Genomic DNA, 19,323 nt, shown 5'->3' with positions numbered 1-19,323 from the left:
TTGCCTTGCATGCTTGAGGCCCTCAGTTCGATTCCTCAGCACCACATAAGCAGAAAAATCTGGAAGTAGGGCTGAGACTCAAGTGGTAGAGTGCTAGTCTACAGCTGAAGAGCTGAGTGTCAGCACCCAGACCCAGAGTTCAGGCCCTATGAACGACATACAAAAAAAATAAAGAAGAAGAAGAAGAATTATAAGTAGCCGGGCATCAGTGGCTCAGGCCTATAATCCTAGATACTGAGGAGGATGAGATCTGAAGATCGCAATTCAAAGCCAGCCTGGGCAGAAAAGTCGTTAGACTCTTATCTCCAATAAATCATCAGAAAACCAGAAGTGGCACTGTGGCTCAAGTGGTAGTGCTCCCCTTGAGCTGAAGATCACAGGGACAGTGCCCAAGCCCAGAGTTCAAGCCCCACGACCACCAAAAAAAGAAAAAGAAGAAAAAGAAGAACTATGAAGTGCCAAATGCTGGTGGCTTACACCTATAACCCTACCTACTCAGGAGGCTGAGATCTGAGAATTGTGGTTCAAAGCCAGGCCAGGCAGGAAAGGCTGTGAGACTCTTATCTCCAATAAACCACCAGAAAACCAGAAGTGGCACTGTGGCTCACATGTTAGAGTGCTAGCCTTGAGTTGAAGAGCTGAGGGACAGCACCCAAGCCCAGAGTTCAAGCCCCACAACCAATAAAACAAAACAAAACAAAAAACTATGAAATATGCTAATATTAGCACTGTCTGTAATTAATTCCTCTAAACTAGAATCAACCCATATGCCTCGCCAAGTTAAGCAGATAATTATGGTATGCCATAAAGAGACTATTGTGGTACACCAGTGAATACAAGTGACAACACATGAATGAAACTCCAAAACATTGTTAAACAAATCAAATATTTCACAGAAGATTGTATGCTATCAAGGTGAAAAAAAAAACCAAGCAATAACCAACACATTGTACAGGGATAACTAGAAGGGAAAACAAGGAACCTGTGAACACACACTTAAGAATGATACTACAGAGAGTTGTTTTCACTTATTGTCCCTCCATATCTATTCTTTTGTATGTGAACCACATTTTGAAATGGTCCCTTCATGCTGTGGCTTTGCTTTTCCTTCAGTCCCATTCTACTGTCTCTATTGGATCACTCCCCAGTTACCACTTGGAGAGCAAAGCCCCTCCACTGAAACTCAGGCTCTGCAAACTCTGGCCCTCTTTAAGTTCTTTCCCTTTCTTTTTTTTTTTTTTTAGTTCTTTCCCTTTCTCTGCCAGAATTTCTTCCTGATACTCCTTCCTACTGTACTGGTTACCTTCCTTGTAGATTTGCTCAAGATGCCCATGACTGATGTGAGGCAGTCCCCAATCATGACTTCCTGTTCGTTACTGGTTACAAATCTTTAGCCACAATTTCTTTCTTTCTTTTTTTTTGGGTCTGGTTGTGGGGCTTGAACTCTAGGCCTGGGCGCTATCCCTCAACTCTGCAGCTCAATTTAGCCACAATTTCTATATTGAGAGAGCAACTAGGTCTTACCACCTTAAGGCCAATAAAACCATGAATACCTCGTGTTCAGAATCTACCCATTATCATCCCCTTTTTAGTAACCTGTTCCTTCCCATTTATCACAGGCCCATTGTAGGTGTACCTCCCTCCATTTGAAATGTCTCTAACTTCCTCTTTGCTTGTTTAAGCCTATTCAAAGTCCTTCCCTGAGCTCAGCAATTCTTTTCCAAAATGCTTTTCCCTAGTTGCATTCCCTGTCCCTAGACCTGTGCTCATCCTTTGACAGCCTGAATTATGTACAAAACTATGTAATCACACATTTGTTTGGGTTCCTCTATCATTGTATCCTCTGTATCTAACGTGGGGCCTCCAACACAACAGGCATTGGGTAGGCATTGTTGAACTAACAGACATGAGCAAAAAGCTCAGACTTGCTGTAATTTAGACCATTTTTACTTTTTTTTCTCCTAATGTAACTCTATCTCCCTCCCTATAACCATAAATGCTTGCTTTTACAAGAAGATAATTCAGTGGCTGCAATAATCTCTGGCCTAGAAAGTTTAATTGTATATGCAATGTCCTCTGTATCACAGATGAGAGAAAGGGAAGAAAGGTCAAGTACTTGATGTCCCAGTGGTAAGGGATTATGGGAAACTCTCTTGGACAGTCAGTGAGATTTCAGAGTTGAATGGCCCAGTTGAAGAGCCAGGTTTCAGTTTTGTTCCAGCATGTTGAGCTCCTGTCTCTATCAACTTGTGAGAACCCTGAAGTGTTCGCCCAGTGGCTTTGACTGAGAATGGTAAGAGCTTGAAGAAGTTTTTAGAGATTGAAGAATATGCAGGATTTAGATGTGCTACAAGAGAAAGAGAAATTATAGAAAATGGCAGAAATAAAAATGGAGATCAGAATGATCCGTGGTGAACTGGAAAGACAGCACATATCAATGATCTTGTAGTGAGAATTTTAAGGAGGACACAGAGATGGGCAGAATAGTCTAGACATATGAGAGAAAACTGATGTGATGGCAAAAACAATACTAAAAAAGTTAAGACTGTAGCCAGGTATGGTAGATCATGCTATAATCGCAGCTGTAGTTCAAGGAACACTCAGAAAAAGTTCACTACATCTTACCTTAAAGGATAGCTTTGGGTGTACCTCTTGCCACTATAGTTACTTTGGAGACCAGCACCAGGAGGATCTCAGTCCAGACCATGCAAAAACTGAGACACTATCCTCAAAATGACAGGAGTAAAAAGGGCTAGGAGGCACAGCTCAGGTGGTAGAGCACTTGCTTAGCAGGAATGAGGCAGTGATTTCAAACTCAGTACCATCAATCCCACCCACCCTCCAAAAAACCCCTACAATAAATGTCTTATCAAATACTCTTAAAGAAGCATGAGGTAAAGAATGGAGAAGAAAACAGGATGTACCTCTCGAGCAGCCACACAAAGGAGGGTATTCATGACAGCTAGGACTTCACCAATGTTCATGCCAGCAAGGTCACTTTTCTCAGGTATAAGTAGAAGGCCACCTGGATCTTTATCACTGAAAGGACACAAACTCACACCTGATTGTAGGAAGAGGCTTTTCCTGGTCAGGTTCAAATAAAGAACACAGAGAGGTGTCAGCATCAGTTCTATGAAATAGAGGGGTCTGGGTCAGGAAGACAAATGGTAGTTACAACTAGGAATATGCCACTGTCTGTCCATATATCCTTCCAAAAGCACAGGCACATAAATTACATTGATATCAGTGTTCAATATATCTGATATCATGACTGGTAACTCAACAATCCAGGCTAACAATCCCTGTATCTTCAAATGTTCTTCATGCAACACCTCCAGGACCTATCATATCATCTTCGTTAACTGATTCTGAAAGCATTTTATACAAATAGCCCTAAATCTGTCATCCAGACCAGATAGTCCAACTTGTAAGCAGATGCTCAGTTCCCTCCCTCTTTCAAGAGTCTGTGCCTCAATTAAGGAACTCTGCAGTCCCATCTGCTTTTCTGATGGGACTGTAAGTCTCCATATACTCTCTTCCTGGAATGTTTCTTTCTACACATTACTACTCTGCATTTTCAGTTGTTGTAATGGAAGACTGAGGACCCCAAACTCTTTTGGTTTTAGTTTTTGTCTTTGATATTTAATTAGAGACTGAAGGTCTGAAGAAGTTTTCACTGGGTTCAATACTACCTTGTCTTATAAGGGCCTTGGATTAAGGTCTTGAGAAGAGTATCAGTCTATCACTATTTTAGTCATTCTCATGCCTAGTAGGAACTCGAGAAACTCTCTAAATTCTGGGTAGAAGAAGCACTACTCCAAAAGCACAGAAGGAAGGACTAATTAAAGAAAAATAACTACAGAGGTTAGAATTATTCAATAATCGAGGAGAATCAAACTTACCTAAAATATGTGCACAGTGAATGGAATGTGAGCTGCAGGGACTGCTTATGATCTTTCTCAGTGATATTCTTCTAGAAAGCCAGGAAAAGGACATTTAGAAAATTTACTTCATGACACTCCACAGACATATGGTACCATGAAATAACATCACATACTTGTCCCAAGTATGAGAAGAGCAGATTCAGCAGACCACTTTGTGGCAGTGAACTAAACCCTTGTCCAGTATCAGGAGAGGGAAGAACCTACTACTTAAACAAAACTGGCAGATAAGTTTAGATTATGCCCAAAAGTAATATCTGCAAGTTTTCCTTCTGGAAGGTTTGACCCAACAGTTGAAGAAGCTGACTTCTAAAAGATATGCACTATCAGATGAAGAGACAAAGGCAGGGATAGAGAATTTTTTGTGAGCTTTCTGTTGCTTAAACAATGTTAAAGATTTCCCTTTATAATGTAGATTTACAGACTATGCTTTCAAACATAGGATTCAGGCCTCCAGACAGGGTTATGGAGTTAATTTTGAAGAAACTTACTGTTTTAAAATAAATGTACCAAATAGTTAATGCTGTGCAAGGCATTTGTTGGAGGGTTCAAGAAGACCCAACAGGAAGGCTGGGAAGGTGGCTAAGTGGTAGTAGAGTGCTTCCCTTGTATGCATGAGGCCATGGGTTCAATTCCTCATCACCAATACACAGAAAAAGCCAGAAATGGGTGTGGCTCAAGTGGTAGAGCACTAGCCTTGAGCTGAAGAGCTGAGGGACAGTGCACAGGCCCAGAGTTCAGGACCCACGACCAACCAAAGACAAAAAAAAAAAAGAAGACCCAACATGACAGAGACAGTAAGGGAGACAGGGACGTGGGTCACATGAACATAAGGATGCTGGACAAAGAATGGCTTAGTCAGGTAAAATATTAGTGAAGTTCAATTCATTAGAATAAGAAGGAAAACAAAAACCTTCACCATAGCTTTCTGAAGGGATGATAAAAACAAATGACACAGCGTTGATCTATTAATAGTCACTAGTGTTATTCAAGAAGCCATATGCCCTCTACTTTTTTGTGTAGGATGAAGTACAAATTAGTCAATCAGCTACCTGGTGAATGCAAAGAATTGGGACAATATTCCATTTGCTAACAGAGTACTTGTAAATACTTAAAGCACCCTTCTACTCCACTACTTAGTCTGAGTAACATGACAGTATCTAAAAACTGAGCAATAAAAAAAACTGGAGAAACAACACTTGGTAATATTGTTTTACATCTATATTTTGAAGTATTAATGAATAAAATGGTCATATACTTTCTCTAAAATAATACTGGGAAGGAGGGAGAAGAGTAGGTGAGGTATATTATAAATGAAACAAGATAAGCTTATTATCATTGAAGGTAAGTAATGATTTAACTTGGGGGTGAGACAACTATCTACTTTTTTTTTTGGCGCTCATGGGGCCTGAACTCTGGGCCTGGGTGCTGTCCCTCAGCTCTTCAACTCAAGGCTAGCACCCTACCACTTGAGGCACAGTGCCACTTCTGGCTTTTTCTGCTTATGTGGTGCAGAGAAATTGAAACCAGGGCCTCATGCATGCAAGGATACCACTCTACCACTGAGCTACCTTCCCAGCCCTCCTCCTCTTTCTTTTTTGTCTGTCATGAGGCTTGAACTCTGGGCCTGGGCACTGTCCCTCCACTCTTCATCTAAAGGCTAGTGCTCTACCACTTGAGCCACTGTGCCACTTCCAATTTTCTGGTGGTTTATTGGAGATATATGTCTCATGGCCTTTCCTGCCTGGGCTGGGTTTGAACCGCGGTCCTCAGATCTCCACCTCCTCAGTAGCTAGGATTACAGGAGTGAGCCACTAGCGCCTGGCCAACTTTACTTATGCATTTGTTTAAAATTTTCTCATAATTTGTTTGTAAGCAAGTCATAAAGCTGGAGATTAAACTGTGACTTGTGACAAAAAAGTTTATACAATACAGATTGGAAATGAGCACAGGGTCATGTCCTTTGAAGCTATTTTGACCTTCTTTATCTCTTCTCACAAATTTTAATTTGAAGTCTATTTTATCTGATATTAGGATTGCAACTCCCGCCTGTTTATGAAGGCCGTTTGCTTGGTAGATTTGTTCCAGCCTTTAACATTGAAAATGTGTTTGTTTTTACGGGCAAGATGTGACTCCTGCAGGCAGCAGATAGAAGGGTCTTGTTTTTTAATCCAACTAGACAGTCTATGTCGCTTAATTGGAGAGTTCAGTCCGTTAACCTTAAGAGATAGGACTGAGAGGTATTTGGGAGTTCCTGCCATGTTATCCACCTTCTTGGGGGCTGCGAAAAATGCTACCAGCACAACTATGTTTATTGCAGCATTATTTACCATAGCTAAGATATGGAACCAACCCAGATGCCCCTCAGTAGATGAATGGATCACGAAAATGTGGTATATATACACAATGGAATTCTATGCCTCCATCAGAAAGAATGACATTTCCCCATTTGTTAGGTAATGGAAAGGTTTGGAAAAAATTATATTAAGTGAACTAAGCCAGGCCCAAAGAAACATAGGTCCCATGGTTTCCCTTATTTGCAATATCTAGTATAGGGTATGAGTCAAGCGGAAAAGGTCAGATAATGTGATGTTAGGAAAATGAACCCTTAAATATGTATTTTAATGTTTTCGTTTCTTTCATGCATGTGTTTCTAACGCATTTATAAGATTATTTCTTTGTTGCTTTGTATGTCCCTCCCCCACAATGTAACCCCCGCTTTCACTTTATTTGATGTCAGTATAACATGTGGAGGAGATGGGGACAAACAAGTCGTTTAAGGATTCAGGTGGACCTGTTGCAACAATGAGAAGTACAAAATGTCATGTCAAAACCAGCTTTACAATGTCGGTGTGGGGGAGGGAGGGGGGTATGATTGTGTGGGGGGGAGGGGGGTGGCTGGGAAGGGAGGTGAAGGGAAAACAAAGGAGGAGGCTGCAATGCTTGGTAAGAAATGTATGCATTATCCTGCCCATGTAATTGTAAGCCCTCTGTACAGTATGTTCTCAAATAAAATAAAATAAAATTTAAAAAAAAGAAAGCTATTTTGAACAAAGGTTTTAGAAATCTATCAACAAACATTTGGGAAACTCAAATTGAAATATTCAGAACAAATAAAAAGTAACAAATCTCATCGTAATCAACTTCAGCGAAAGAATCCACACTTTCAGTACATAATTACCATCACAGTGAAGAGATGGTTCCAAGAGATCTGTCGATTGGGAAATAATATGGAGAGACATGGAGTGAACCAATGCAGCAGTGGTACTCAGTAGAAACCATGTTGAAAATGAACTATACATACAGCTTATCTGAAGAACCAGACTTAATGAGACTCTCATGACAGAGGCAAAATGACCACTATATCTCAAAAGAGCAATGGAAAGGGAGGCCCAGTTTCTTTGGCTCATTTTCCACACATCTGTCTGACTAATGTGTGACCAGTGTGGGGTCTGGACACTCACAAACAGCTGAACGCAAAAGTCTGGGGACATTCAGACCCTGGAATTTCAATAAAGAAAATCACTCTTCATAGGCCTTCATGTTCTTTTTAGTTCTTAAGAAGTCCTTCTGAAGCTAAAACAATAGAATGGAAGAAAGACAGCCTCTTCAGTAAATGGTGCTGGCAAAATTGGTTAACTACATGTAGAAAACTAAGGCTAGATCCTTATATATCACCCTGCACCAGAATCAACTCCAAATGGATCAAAGACCTTGAACTCAAAGCAGACACTCTGAAAACATTACAGGATGGAATAGGAGAAACCCTAGGTCTACTTGGCTCAGGCCGAAATTTTCTGAATAGAGACCCGGAAACACAACAAATCAAAGAAAGGTTGGACAAATGGGATTGCATAAGGTTGCAGAGCTTCTGCAGGGCAAATGACATAGCTAGCAAGATCAATAGAAAGCCCACCGATTGGGAGAAGATCTTTACTAGCCATACAACAGACAAGGGTCTCATATCTAAAATATACTTGGAACTCAAAAAATTAAACCACCCAACAACAAATCCTCAAAGAAACAACTGCCCAATAAATAAGTGGGCGAAAGACTTAAAGAGAAGCTTCTCTGAAGAAGAAGGAAGGATGGCCAATAGACACATGAAGAAATGTTCAACATCCCTAGCCATAAAAGAAATACAAATCAAAACAACATTGAGATATCACCTCACTCCAGTTAGAACAGCAAAAATCAAGAACTCTAACAACAACAGATGCTGGAGGGGATGTGGACAGAAAGGAAGCTTACTTCATTGTTGGTGGGAATGTAATCTTGTTCAACCACTTTGGAAAGCAGTATGGAGGTTCCTCAAAAGACTTCACATAGATCTCCCCTATGATCCAGCAATCGCACTTTTGGGCATTTACCCAAATGTATACAAACAAGACCACACTAACGCTACCAGCACAACTATGTTTATTGCAGCATTATTTACCATAGCTAAGATATGGAACCAACCCAGAAGCCCCTCAGTAGATAAATGGATCAAGAAAATGTGGTATATATACACAATGAAATTCTATGCCTCCATCAGAAAGAATGACATTTCCCCATTTGTTAGGAAATGGAAAGGTTTGGAAAAAATTATATTAAGTGAAGTAAGCCAGGCCCAAAGAAGCATAGGTCCCATGGTTTCCCTTATTTGCAATATCTAGTATAGGTATGAGTCAAGCGGAAAAGGTCAGATAATGTGATGTTAGGAAAATGAACCCTTAAATATGTATTTTAATGTTTTCGTTTCTTTCATGCATGTGTTTCTAACGCATTTATAAGATTATTTCTTTGTTGCTTTGTATGTCCCTCCCCCACAGTGTAACCCCCGCTTTCACTTTATTTGATGTCAGTATCACATGTGGAGGAGAGGCGGACAAACAAGTCGTTTAAGGATTCAGGTGGACCTGTTGCAACAAGGAGAACTATAAAATGTCATGTCAAAGCAAGCTTTAAAATGTCGGTGTGGGGGGGGGAGGGGGGTATGATTGGGTGGGGGGGAGGGGGGAGGCTGGGAAGGGAGGTGAAGGGTAAACAAAGGAGGAGGATGCAATGCTTGGTAAGAAATGTATGCATTATCCTGCCCATGTAATTGTAACCCCTCTGTACAGTATGTTCTCAAATAAAATTAAATTAAATTAAAAAAAAAAGAAAGTAAAATGAGAGTAAAAAAAAAAAAAAAAAAAAAAAAAAGAAGTCCTTCTAAGCCAGGCACTGGTGGCTTACACCTATAATATTGGAGGCTGTGATTTGAGGACCGCAATTCAAAGCCAGTCCAAGCAGGAAAGTCCATGAGAGAGACCCACAACAGACAGAAAAAAGCAGATTTATATATCATATTGAACTAATGGTTTATATAATGACATATATAAAAATGTAAGCCATCAGGCCAAGGAATGAATAAAGGCAGTTTTTGTTATAGAATAGATTGCATGCACAATATTAAGGAAATAATAACAAGTTGCTGCCATTTACTTAATATCAGTAAGATAACAGGAATAACGTAAAACACAGAGAATCTCCCTGGTTAGGCTGACATTTGTGTATAATCCTAGATATTCTGAATGCATATCTGAGAACTGATGTGTGAAGCAAGGCTGGACAGAAAGTTCATAAGACTCTCATCTCCAATTAACCAGCAATAATCCAGAAACGGAACTTTGGCTCAAGTAGTAGAATGCCAGCTTTGAGTGCAAAATGTCAAAGGAGAGTGCAAGTCCCTTAATGCAAATGCCAGAAATGGCATAAAGCATAAAAAGCAAAACATTAAACACATGGAAACACAAAAAGACAAAAGTTATGCAAATTTAAATGCTACATTGAGAGATGGATCACACCAAATACAAGAAATGACATTTAGACATTTTCACTCAGTTGAAAAATAAACCAGGATAAGGTGGAATATATACAAAATGGAATTTTACTTATCTATTAGAAAGGATGATATTGCATCATTTTAAGAAATGGTAAGACCTGGTGAAAACTAGATTAAGTTAAGCCAAAAGAAACTAAGAATGTGTGTTTGCTCTCACCTGAGGAAGACAGAATTAATCTATAAATATACAATAGACAATTGGGTAAACTTGGGGCACATAATTGTAAGGAGTGAAATATGATAGATTCATATTAGAAATTAAATTATATAATTTATTAGGAAAACTAACTTATAGTCCAATAAAATAAACACCAGGAATCGAGTAATCATATGTGGAAGTGAAATCAAGAGCAGAAAGGCAAACTAATGAAGACATAAAAGGTGTAGAAATAGGGTCTGGTAAGGTGGTTCAGTGGTGGAGCACTTGCCTTGCATTCATGAAGCCACGGGTTCGATTCCTTAGCAGCACATTAGCAGAAAAAAAAAAAGAAAATGGCGCTGTGGCTCGAGTGGTAGAGCAGGTGCTTTGAGCTGAAGGGCTGAGGGACAGCACCTAGGCCTAGAATTCAGGCCCATAAATAACAAAAATGGTGGAGAAATAGGTATGAAATCAAATTTCCAATTAAAATTAATGATTTTAAATATGCATTTAATTTTACATGTATTTATTGTTTATAACTCTAATCTTTTGGTACCTCTTGCCTTTTGTGATTTTAGGTTATCTTAAAATCTCTTTGTTGTGTGGACAATGCATGGACCATGATACTCCTACCTATGTCTCTTGTGTTGCTGAGATTAATGGCATGAGTCACCATGCTTCACTTATTTGTGCAGATTGGGACTTGTAAGCTTTTGTCCAGATTATGTCCAAAGTGTGATACTCTTGATCTCTGATTTCTGATAGTGATCATAGATGTGAACTGGTACATAAGGCCATTCATAATCCTTTATCCCACTTTGAAGACATGAAGTTTAATTTTCCAAATGACATACAAGATGACAAACAGAAAAATAATCCCTTAGTTCTGGTAAAGATGAGCTACTAATGAGAAACAAAATTACTTTCTAAAATATTTGACTATTGTAATTATATTTTCAATCTTACCCTACATTTAATATTTATGCCAGTGATTAAACTCAAATTGCAGGCATGCAACTGTGGTTTGCCCCTGTTATCCGAGTTACTTAGGGTGCAGAGACCCCAGGATCATGGTTCAAAGCCTGCAAGGGCAGGAAAGACTGTGTGATTCTTATCTCCAAAATTAATCACAGAAAAACACCTGAAGTGTCACTGTGGATCAAGTGTCAAGCCAAAAGATCATAGAGACATTGACTAGACCCAGAGTTCAACCCCCAAGACTGGCACAAAGAGACTATTATTACCTTTAACCATTCATTTGGATCACCTATAGAGAGGGCAGGCTATTGAAGGTCACATAGTTAACTGAAGAAGTAAAATTTGAGAGGATCACAATTCAGAATCAGTCTGGGAAGGGAGGTAATAAGATTTCCATATCTCCCTAAAGCCAGGCAGGTTGAAATGCATTCTGTGATCCCAGCTAATTGGCAGACCAAGGTAAGAATGAGCTTAGCCTAGTCTCTGTTTTGCCATCAACAAAACTGATAATGTATGAGCAAAGTCAGTAAATAAAAAAGATTGTTGATGTGTCCTTATTTGTAGAATATCTGTCTAACAAACAACATATCTAAATTAAAATTAAAAGAGAAAGGAAGAAAGAAAGAAAGAAAGAAAGAAAGAAAGAAAGAAAGAAAGAAAGAAAGAATGAAAGAAAGAAAGAAAGAATGAAAGAAAGAAAGAAAGAAAGAGAGAGAGAGAAAGAAAGAAAGAAAGAAAGAAAGAAAGAAAGAAAGAAAGAAAGAAAGAAAGAAAGAAAGAAAGAAAAAAAGAAAGAAAAAAGAAGGAAAGAAGTGAAGGAGATAAGGAAGGAAAGAAGGAAGGAAGAAAGAAAGAAAGAAAAAAGAAGGAAGGAAGTAAAGGAGATAAGGAAGGAAGGAAGAAAGAAGTAAGAAGGGAGAAAGAGAGAGAGAGTGGTAAAAAGAAATATAAAAAACATATAGTCAGCATGTGATAGATGTTAATAGTGACACTATACCATGTTAGATATAATTGTCATTATTTATTTCTAGGAGCAGCCTAGATAAAACAAGAGCAGATTTCAGCCAAGGATACATACATGTGTTCACCACTAACAAACTGTTATTGATGCCTCCTCCTGGACCAGAGGACATCTAAATAAACAAAAATAAAGCCTAAATAAACCAATAACATACATACTTTGATAAAACACAGGACTGGCTTAAAGTGTTGGACCAACAGGATTGCATATCTAGGAGGTATGGTAAAGTGTGTGGGAGACCAGCATTCTGATGATCTTGCAATGATGAAACTGCCTAACCACACAGCTCCTGGGCATATCACTGCTGAAACAAATATTCAGTCAGAGGTTAACAAAAGTAAGATTTACAATGAAACAGACATTCTGACCAAAGGTATTTTTACCTGATTCATTGTATTTCTTACAGTCTCCAGTTATATATCACACATACAACGTTCCTAATTCCCTTCTGCTTCATTATTGTCTTTCCTTGTTTTGGTTTTGTTTTCAGAAATACACAGGGCATATCTTATATTTTTGTATTTTAGCCTTCAGAAGGTCTATAGTTAAATATCCTTAAGTTCCTTTTGTTAGAAAATGAAAGACACATTGGGTGGTTCTTCACCTGTTATAATTATATAACTATATAATTATATAATTATACTTTTTTATTTCTAACATTTTAGCTGTATAATCCCAATTCATTTTTTCCCAAAGGGAACCTTAGTGGAAGGAAGAATCTGAAAGTTCATTCTGGAATTTAGAGAACTTCTGTTATTAAAACTCCAGTACATAGTATGGAATGGAACTCTGAAATTATTCATTAAACAGATGAGGTGAAAGTCAGATTTTGCACTCTAATACTCTTTCCTCAACCAAAATAACTAATATTCTTAAAGTTAATGGGCACAAATGTGCATAAATTTTCTAGAAATAAAATGATCACTTATGAAACATTAATAATACCTGCAAAGAAAGCTTTACAATATAAGATAATTCTTTCACACAATATGTATCTGTCTGGTACCATAACCCCAAACTAGACTAAGGCATCTAATAGCTATCACAGTTGGATGTTCCCTTTTTGTAAAACTGTTTTATCGTGTTGAGTAATATGAATTGTATACCAACTTAAAATCACATTTGAAATAAAACAGTTACTAGGTAAGACCTTCGTGGTTGAGGTGGTGTGGGGTTTCCAGTCAACCCCTCTTGAGTTTTCCAGGAAGGAGCTTGCTTTGCCACAGCCTCTGTGGTAGAGCAGGGCAGGGTTTTGAGAGTGGAGGCCAGTCTGGGTAGGGCTTTGAGACATTTGGAAGGAGGTAGGAAGTATTGGGTTTGTAGGGCGGGGTTTCCAGTGGAACAGGACAAGGCTTTAGGAAGGAGGCTCAGAGATAGCCATGTTCAGAGGAAAACGGCAGGATTACCAGGGAAGATGTTGTTTTCAGTCCCAGCTAAGAGAAGAATGGGGCTGCAAGCGAGGAGATGTAATGACCTGTGAGCGAGAAAATACACATAAGCACAGTTAAAGATGTCAAAGGTGTTTTACTAATGTGTCTGCAACCCTGCCCTAGGTTACTAGAATTAGGAACAACTGCAACCTCCAGGGGGCAAGTTGTTTTCCTTTTTCCTCCTCCTTGCAAGCCTTGCCTCTCCACTCTCCATTGGCCACTTTGCAAGCCTCTCTGCCTCTCCACAGGCCTCTCCACCTCTTCACAAACCTCTGGGCTCTCTGTAGTCCTCTCCGCATTTCACAGGCCTCTCAGCTCTCTGCAGGCCTCCCTGCTCCTCACAGGCCTCTCAACTCTGTGCAGTCCTCTCAGCTGTCTAGGGCTTCCCCAGGTCTCCCTGCCTGACCGGACTTCCTCCAGCCTTCTCTGACAGCCTGGGATTTCCCAGATATCTCCTTGATCCAGCCTCCTCGGGCCATCCCAGATTCTCCTCAAGCCTGAGGAGAGCTGGGCACAGCTCTGGTCCAGGAGCCATGTCTCTTCTCATGTGTCTCTTGTGGCATCTCCTTCTTTCCATCCCCTCCCCAGAAACCGCTGTTGCTACATCTGGTGGCCTGTCCCCCAAGCCACCCTTTGACCCCTCTCCCCCAAGTGGCCTGGCGTGCATGAAGATGGAATCAGCATGGGGCAGGACTTCCCGGACCCTCAAGCTCTCACAGAGTTTACTTAGAGGAGGGGTTACTGGTGGAACGCTGTGGGCCTGCATGGGATATGTAAAATGGGATTTCCCGTAGAGCAGGGTGGGAAATTTGAGGGAAGAGGCTGATGGAATGCAGGCTTTCTGGTGGAGGAAGGCTGGGCTGACGGGGAGAGGCTTATTGAGGGGCGTGGCTCTGAGAGGGAAGCAGTGTTATGAAGGAGTGGGCTAGTAAAGGACAGCATTTCTGGTGGAAAACCCCATACTTTCTGGCATGTGGTAAGATGGAAGGATTTCTGGCAGAGCAGGAGGGGGCAGCAATGGACGAATGAGCCTTGTCAGGACAGGGCGTTGAGGATCCAAAGGACTAGTTAGGGTGGGGATTTCGGTGAGGCCAGCCAAGACTTGGAGAGATGGAGTAAGATTGAGTGGGGACTTCAGTGTTAGGAGGCAGGATATCTAAGGAGTAAGCCTACTGTGGGCAGGGTTTCCAGTAGGGCAAGACAAACCTTCAAAGAAGGGAATAGGGATGGACAGGTGCTTCCAGTCAAGCCTGGTAAGCCTTCCAGAAGGAGGCCAACTGGTGGAATGGTTTCCAGTGGAACAATGTGGCCTTCCAGAATGAGCAAGGATGGTGGGATTTTCTGGTGGAGAAGGGCAGGGCTTGGAGCCATGAGGCTAGTTGGAGGTGGGGCTTTCAGAAGGTGGTAAGGCTACAAGGGTTTAAGATAATTATATGCAGGGTATCCTGTGGAGTGGAGTGTGGATTCCACAGAGAACCCCAACTAGGGGTTGGATGAGGAGCTCAGCTGAGGGTTGGATTATTGGGGGAGAATGGCAGGACTTACAGAGAATAGATGGAAAGGTAGGGAGGTATCTGGTGAAGTACTCGGGCTTTCCAAGGATGAGGTGGTCTGTGCCAGTAGCTTCTAGTGAAACAAAGCAGGGCTTCAAGGGCAAATATAGGGTGGCGGATGGATTTTGATGTAGCAGGACAGGGCTTCATGGGAGGAGTGTAGTTCAGGGAAGGGCTTTGAAAGGGTTGTCTGGGCTGTAGGAGTAGGCTAGTTATGGGGTGGGGGAAGGGCAAAGGGGAGAAATGTTCCCTGGAGCCTCTAAGGAGCTTGAGGGAGAAGGCTGGTTGAGGGTAGGCTTAAAGGGAAGGGTGGGTTTGGAGGGACTAGGTTAGGTAGGGGCAGGGCATCCAGAGAATAAGGGTGGGGATTCAAGGGAGGAGCCGGATGGAAGTGAAGTTCTGGGTAGAACAAGTTGGGTATTGAGGGAGGAGATATGTTTCTTTGGGGCAGAGAAAAGAGTAGATGGAGTGGAAGAGGGATTTCCAAGTAGCAGACCAGGGATTTGAGGAAGGAGGCTGGTTGCAAACAGAGCTTTGAAAGTTTATAGCAGGGCTACTACGGTGTAGGTTAATTGAGGGTGGGATTTCAGGTGTAGCAGGACAGGGTTGCAAAAGAGGGGCTGAATGGAAGTGGGTCAAGTTGAGCTTGTGAGAGGGGATAGGATAGAGGCAGGAGTTCAAGGGGGAAGGGAGAGGCTATAAAAAAACAGCAACTACTAATAAAAATAATGCAAGAACACCATTTTCAGCCAGTGTAGAGTTAATTCTATTTCTGTATGTATGAGAGATATTGGATAAACTAACCAAGTAATTTCTTCCTACTGAAATTTTTCTTTATTCTAATTGAGTGAGAATAAAACAACAGGCCACGTCAGGCTCATAGGCACACAGTAGACTGACACATGAATCACTGGATTTGATTACCCAGCAACTCCTTTAAGGAACACAAAAATTTTAAACTCTCTCCATTAGTCATAATGGACACTCTATTGACTTAAAATTGTGAATAAATAGAAATTTTCCTCTGAACATTTTAGAAATTTTAATCTAAACAAAGTAATAGTAATTCTTTAACTTTATACTTCTATATTGGAACATATACTAACACTAAATAATTAGGAAAATATAATAAAATTATACACAGAATGTTCATTCTTGCAACATCAATTTTAATCTAAAATAATTTAAAACCAGAAAATTGCTTGCCATATAGTGAGATTGCAGTATGGTTTCCTTTTGTGATCAAAATGGTGATTTAAGCAATATGCCTTTATCATTGGAGGCATTGATGGTTAAAAGATATCCAAGAATGTGAAGTACCCTAAAAAAATACCCTGAAGAAATTCACAGGGTACTGTGAGTTGATGTTGAAATAAAATTAATTACTGCATACAGTAGGAATTAATATTAAATAGGCACAGAAATATTTTCTACAATAAACGGCTACATTGAAAAATAAACAATGAAAAGGAAGCAGGCAGTCAGACCATCAAGTTAACATTATCTAATGAATAACATTTATTGAGACTTGTTTGCAATCTGCTTGACCTAAATTCTTCCCTGAAGCCAAATAACAAGAAAAAAGCCATGGAAATACAGTATTTTCAAGGCATTATTAGACTTTAGAGAGTGAATTCAATTAATATATTGCTAGAAAATAAAGACAGATGTCCAAGATAAACAGCGAAGGAAATATTCCCAATCTATGGCTCTCTGCTGTGAGAGGGATACAGGCCAAGGCGTGAATGGACTGAAGAACAGGAGTGCATACTAGTAATTCCCAAGATGCAATGATGAATGTAACATGGGAGAAAATCAACATAACTGTCACATGAATTTATCACTGGAGAGTACAGAGAAGTACAGTGAAAATCCCAGGAGAATTATAAAGTACAATCTTACATATTTGTCAGAACAGTAAATTCAAATGTTTTCAGAAAAGTGTCTGGCATTGTGTCCTAAAACACTTGGAAAGACTACAGGAAACTACCGGGCACACACATGATGCCAAGAAATGATTAACTTATAATTTACAAGACATTGAATAATCATAAAAGTCTTGTTTCAGTAGTGCAAAATTAAGCCTTAATACACTCTGTTCTGAAACAACACATTATAAAACCAAATCAAGAACAATGAAATTATATATGTGACTCAACTGTTTCCAACAATAGAATTCAAAAATTCAAATTACATACTGTATCTGTAAACTGATAAAAATCATACAGGATGACAAACATAATTAATCTTTCAACACTGCATATTTTATGTGAATAGTCCTGATGATAAATGATTTGTTTTCCTTACAGATTTTGGATGAACACAACAACAACAATACAAAACCAAAAACCACTTGGCAATACATCTGGATACCAGTGGCTCATCCCTATTCCTAAATGCCCAGGAGGCTGAGATTGGAGGATCATGGCTCACAGGTTGCTGGGGTAGCCAAATCCATGAGACATTGATGTTCCATTGATCAGTCAAAGGCCTAGTGGAACATTGGCTCACATGGTATAGCATCAGGCATGAGTGTAAACACCAAAACTTCAAGGCTCGAGTCAAATCTCATTACTACACCCCACACACACAGTCACAACCTACACACAAACACACACACAAAGGGGAAGATACAGGAACAGGGAGAGAAAGGGAATCTTAAGAGTTTAAAAAGTGAAGCCTATCCTAGAAAAAAAAATCCTTTCCAAAAATATACAACTGTAAGATTACTTGTGAGGGATTCTAGAGCTGAGCAGTGAGATCTGGAAAGAGATAAAAGATTAGAAAGCCATCTTAAACAAGACTCAGAAGGCTGAGATATGTACCCTGGAAAAGTCAAATCATCAAGGCAAGATAGTGCTATAAGTTACTACCTTAAGTGTGTTTAAGATACAGCTGTCAGGACACTAAAATAGTAAGATCTTGGAGATGAGACAAGATATTTTATGGCTAAAATATGTATTCCTCCCTTCTGCTCCCTAACAGTAAGAGAGTTAATTGTCACTATTTATACAAAGTATACCTCATGTTAGTGGTTGTAACACAAGATAGATTGATGACCTAATTTGTGCAAATAACTTTAGCCACACCCCTATATTAAGTTGGATAAAAAGTTTGTTAAGCAGGACCACCAAAAACTGGTGGTGAGCCTTTGGGTCCCCTGGTGTCCCTCTTTCCTTTCCCTCTCTGTAATTTCTCAGTTCATTGGCCAGGTATCCCTTCATCTCTGCTGTTCCAGAGTTGTGGACAGAACTGATATTCTGAGCTCCTCAATACAAACTGTGGAAACACACTTTATCAAAGAAGATACACAAACATATATGAGCACCTGGCAAGATACCAATCATCAGCAGTCATCCTGTGAGTCCTTAGTGAAGAAGTGGAGTTCCATTATGGTGGTCATAATGGCTAAGTGTAAAAAGTATGTAATAAAACTTTTGGAAGGTTCTTTTTCTCTTTTTGCTCTGTAGTCCCAGATGGCCTGGAACTTTCCAGCCTTGTCTCAGCCACAGAAGTGATGGGAGTTTGAATATGTGCTGCCATGCCTGGCATTTAGGAAGTTCACAACAAAGCAATACCAAAGTACATGAAAGCAATTTTGTAAATGATGTACATTTGCTTCCTCAATTGTAAAATAAAACAATACGAAAGTGCATGAAAAGTTTTTTTTTCTTTTTTTTTTTTTTGTCGGTCGTGGGGCTTGAACTCTGGGCCTGGGCGCTGTCCCTCACCTCTTCTGCTCAAGGCGAGCACTCTACCACTTGAGCTACTGTGCCACTTCCAGCATGAAAAGTTTTGTAAGTGATATGTATTTACTTCCTCAATTGTAAAATTAAACAAATATATGTCAAAATATCACATTATTAACATTATTTATATATATATGTATATGTATATATATGTATATATATATATATATATATATATATATATATGCAGTTCATCAGGCATCACTATACCTCAACAGATCAAATGCAAAGTCAAATTTCTACTTCTTTCTAGGAGAAGCAGAAAAGGTCAAAATCTATGGATATATGACCATATAAGATGATATTAAGTATGCTTAAATAGGGATATAGGTTGACCTTTTGTAACAATGAGATGTATAAGACACTCCATTGAAAATGAACTTTAAAACTGGTGAGGGGGAGGGAGGGAGTAGCTGTGGAGGTGGGAGGGAAGGGATCGTAGGGGAAAAAACAAAAGACGAGGCAACAATGCTCCATAGGAAATGTACTCATTACCCTGGTCATTTAACTGTGACCTCTCTGTACAGTATTTTTACAAAAAAATGTACAAAAATTCTACTTTAAAATCTAACATCTAAGGCAGTGTCTGGAATACAAGGAGATAAAATAAATCTACAGGAGGGATATCTTTAACACTGTGACA

General features: G+C 39.7%; 1 long non-coding RNA gene across 1 annotated transcript in view; it reads left to right on the top strand.

The window, feature by feature from the left end:
- The window catches only part of LOC138821733 (uncharacterized), a 95,919-nt gene extending 78,630 nt beyond the window's left edge, over nucleotides 1-17,289 (top strand). Inside the window, exon 3 of the long non-coding RNA XR_011370202.1 lies at nucleotides 17,241-17,289. This is a non-coding gene — a long non-coding RNA (uncharacterized lncRNA). The remainder of the gene's footprint in view (nucleotides 1-17,240) is intronic.
- Nucleotides 17,290-19,323: the final 2,034 nt, after the last annotated feature.

The sequence above is a fragment of the Dipodomys merriami genome, unplaced genomic scaffold, assembly GCF_024711535.1.
Source record: "Dipodomys merriami isolate MVZ:Mamm:240054 unplaced genomic scaffold, mDipMer1.0.p SCAF_932, whole genome shotgun sequence".
NCBI classification, from domain to species: domain Eukaryota; kingdom Metazoa; phylum Chordata; class Mammalia; order Rodentia; family Heteromyidae; genus Dipodomys; species Dipodomys merriami.
This window is presented reverse-complemented; position numbering and strand designations above follow the sequence as displayed.